This window comes from Macadamia integrifolia, chromosome 14 (assembly GCF_013358625.1).
Source record: "Macadamia integrifolia cultivar HAES 741 chromosome 14, SCU_Mint_v3, whole genome shotgun sequence".
Lineage (NCBI taxonomy): Eukaryota > Viridiplantae > Streptophyta > Magnoliopsida > Proteales > Proteaceae > Macadamia > Macadamia integrifolia.
Window position 1 is genome coordinate 21,444,843 of NC_056570.1, and position 4,515 is coordinate 21,449,357.

Here is a 4,515-nt window from a genome sequence, read left to right on the forward strand (position 1 = left end):
TCTCTCTCTCTCCCTCTCTCTTTAGATGTGTTATGTGACAGTCTAATCTGCTACTATCATTTCATGATCATGGTCTTATACCTTCATGTGGAAAATATCGTTCATTATGTTTCCAGTTAGCGGAGCTGCCTACAAATAAAAGCCCCTGAAAGTCCGAGAAAGGGTGAAAATTCCGTTGCTGGAATCCAACCCGGGCCTCGTGGGTGAAAGCCAGATATCCTAACCGCTGGACGACAACGGATTTGTATAAAGTAACAGGCTTTCACTGAGATGGAGCTTTGATCCTTTGGGCTTGGGGACTGACAGAAAGAGAACATCACGAGAGCTTCCCTGTGCAGGAGAATAACACTTATACGCAAATGAAGTGGGACCCACTTACCATTATTCATTATCTTCTTAGTTCGTCTTCTTCTTTGAACGCAATCCGATGAAAGCGATTTTCTTGTTACCCTTTGCCACCCAAACCATTTTTATTTTATCGTGTATCCACAAATGAAGTGGGACCCACTTACCATTCTTCATTATCTTCTTATTCCTTGAAGGCAATCCGATAAACCGAAGTCTGCCGCGCGATTTTCTTGTTACCCTTTGCCACCCAAACCATTATTATTTTATCATGTATCCACAAATGAAGTGGACCCACTTACCATTCTTCATTATCTTCTTAGTTCGTCTTCTTCCTTGAAGGCAATCCGATGAACCGAAGCCTGAAACTGGATCATCCACAAATGAGTTAGATTAGTGGAACCTGAAGCCACCAAGCTTGCTTTTGATCATCCCTGTTAAAAAAAGAAAAAGAAAAAATGACTCAATTGAAATAGATCACCTGAATCTACAATCGGAAGCCGATGGGGGAATAGATAAAAGCCAAATAGAACTGGAGGACTGCCTAGTGCCTACCCATGTATGTATAAGGTTTGGTCTAGAGGATAAGACGGGATTTGATGTTGTTAGGGACCCATGTATAAGGTCTGGTCTAGAGGATAAGACGGGATTTGATCTTGTTAGGGGTGAACAGATCACACATACCGTTAAAGACTTGAAAAACTGATAGCGATGGGGTGTGTGGGCGAAACAGGGGAAAGTGGAAATCGAGGTTGTGGTGGGACGGGGTTACGTATTGCAGGTGCAAGTGGGACTGGGTGCGCGGAGGAGAGGACGGGTGGAGCCGTGGAGGTGTGGGGAGTGGGGACAGGGACAGGAATAGGGATGGTTGGCAAAGGGGGCGAAAGGCTGCAGAGATAGGGTGGAGCAGTTGGTTGTAGACATTAGATAGCCCGGATCTGATTCTTATAAGTATCTCCCGATACCGACCCCAACCCGAACCCCATCCCAACCTCAATCCCAATCCCAACCCCCAACCCCAACCTCAACCTCAACCTCAACCCCAATCCCAACCCTGACCGATCCATAAGGGTAAAAGTAAATGGTTCAAAAACCCCCTTTTTTTTAAATTAAAGAGACAGGTCACATCCGATCTGGATTGGATTGGATCCTGTGTCTTGAAACCTAGGTTGCGGAGGATGGGGGTTGAGCAGTGGAGCTCAAATAAGAATAAGTGAGAGGTTTCAAAAAAAAAAAAAAATGAGGAGTATCTGGTTAAGTGTAGGCCACATGGCACCCTATTCTCTCTGTTCTAACTTGAGATTTCTATATCATTCAGTTCTTGGATGGGAGGGTAAATGCATTACTAATAAATCTGCTATGGAAATGGAATCGTCACTACCCCCGTCTCATTATCAGTTTCGCAGTCTTCTTATAAGCATTTAAAAAGTGATTTTTTTTTTTTCATGAAAACCATTTGAAAAGTCTTTGTTTTTTTCGTAGGATAAAAAGTCATATTATTATTATTATTATTACTATTATTATTATTATTATTATTATTATTATATGTATCATGGAAACCATGATTGATTAGATTGGACACTTCCTTAGTTCAGTCGTTCCTCCTACTGTTCGTATTGTGATTTTTTTATCTTCTAAATCGAAGAAATTTCCAATATCCACATGACAAATGAATTCAGCTTTGGAGATGTAGCAGTCAGTGCCATTGTAATCTGCAGTCCAATGATGTATTGGCATCTCTTATGCCAAGTCAATGGAGTTGGATATTGTTGTGAATTCACAAGGAAATGTGCCATTGAAGAGTAATTTGGGTTTTTAAAATTACTAAAGGAAAAAGAAGAATGAGAGGTGAAGATGTGTTTTAGTGGGAAGACAAAAAATAAGTATTTCATATGAGAGTTTGGGTAAACATAGGTTAAGTTTAGGAAATGAGAATGTTGAGATTAATAAATGGTAAAACTAGGAAATAAAGAATAAGGAATAAATAAATTAAAGCTATTTTAGGTGTAATTTCAATATATGATAACTTGCGACAAAATCGTTTGAGGTGGTATGAACTTGTGTAATGAAAGCCTTTGAATACTCTAGTATGGAGGGAATATTTGATTTAATTTGAAGGAGCCAAAAGCGCAATGAGTAAGCTTAATATGATTGTAGGAGAAGTGCGAGGAAATACATACATAACTTATGACTAATGACGAATACAGCACTGAATAGTGATGAATAGACCGAATTTTCCTATAGCCATGGTGACAGGAATAAGGGGGAGAGGGGGTTACATCTGGACCGTCTCATTGTTGAACCATTGCCCACTAGGATAGAAAAACTATCTTAAAAAAGCTACTATATAATAAAAACATAGCATATAATAGAAAACCCTTTCTCCTATAACAGTATTGAAACTGGAAGGACAATCCATCACGAGAGTTTGTGAGAAGGGCAAAGGACTAGAGGAGATGCCAATGGGGTTAGACTCGTTAGTGGGCATGTTTGGCAAAGGTGGTGGTGTTCACTTTCATTCATATGGAATATATCAAGATACTAATTTTAGCATGTGAAAGAATTTAAGTTTTTTTTTTTTTCTTGATAAACCAAAATAAATTGAAGTTATTCCATATGCAATGGCGGCACTATTTTAAATTATGAAAATTGCCAAAGAGGGGAAATTTGTCCGTTCCCCTAAAACTTAATCTATATTTACCTCAAGGAAAAGGCATTCCCTCATTTATAAAGGACGGTTCACCCATTATGTTCCCAAAATTCCCTCCTGATGCCCTACATACGCATCTCGAACCTCGTGGTGAATGGATCATTGGGCACATGAACACTTGGTCCTATACTTTAATTATTCCTAAAGTCAATTTTCATCAATCCTTCCCCCTTGACATAATATCCAATTACCCCTTATGTGGAGCGGATCGACTATCTCTATTGTATATTGTCTATTCATATCAACTTAATATAATTACATACTCGAATGAGAGTAATTATATACTAGAATAATTTTATGATTTAATTAACCAATTAATTTGATGAAAATAATTAGACAAACATTTGAAGGCTAACCCACAAGTGGTTAATTGTCACGCAAAGAATCTTTGCAGAATTTGTTATGCTCCCAAATTATAACTTACATAGTAGATAAAACTAACTAAAACTGCTGGTTGCCTGAAAGATTCCCTTCCAAAAATTGATATCAAAATCTAAAGCCACGTCTTAGATTAATATAAAACTACCATAATCTATGGATGATATTTACGCTATTCCAACTTACTCATTCGTTCTCAATGAGCATTCTATGGATGATATTCGTGGTATGTTAGAGGTCGGGGAGGTACGGACGATGGTCTCTGGGGTTTTGAAGCTCTTCGTTGGTGGTTGCCGAAGAGAGGGATGGGCGTAGTGCATAGGATTTGTACTTCAAATGTTGGAGAGGATGGTTATAGTTCTTCAGTTTGGGGAAGAATAAAAAGGAAAAGGGGGACAAGGGTGTTTTAGCCAAGGGCAAAGTTGGTAGTTCACGTATTAAGTGGGTAGTTTGTTTTTTGAAAAACAATGAGTTGGCTGAAATCATACCTTAACAGATATTCACTAACGAACAATGATGGCAGGGGAGGTGAGTGTAATTGCCAGTAATGCACCAGAGGGTTTTATAATAAGAGCATACCTTAGGGGGTGGGCTTATAAATTTTCCTTGCAAAAAAAAAGAAAAAAAAGAAGAAAAAGAATACCATCTAATAAGAGACATAAGACTCGAGTTAATCAGACTGAGCTAAAAAAATTCCTAGAGGATTATGAGAAATTTAATGGAGTACACTATTATTTCAAGGAGCGGACATAGGGATAATACCTTGCCATTTCAAGCATTTATTGTGTTCTACTTGACTGATAGTAGAGCAAGTTTTATTAATATTATTTTTTATTTATTTAGTTTTTAATCTCCTTTTTACCATGTTGAGGTACAAAATTGATTCTGTAGGATATCATGGAAACCAAATTATTATTGGGCTTGAAAAACTAAATCCATACAATATTCTAAACACAGGTAGAATGTTGGATTACAAATGGATTATCTGATAATTCTGCAGCATCACAAGTGATTGTTCCTATTCTCAAAACTGTTATTTTTTCCTCTTTTGGTAAGTTCTTTATTATAACAAGGATTTTAGA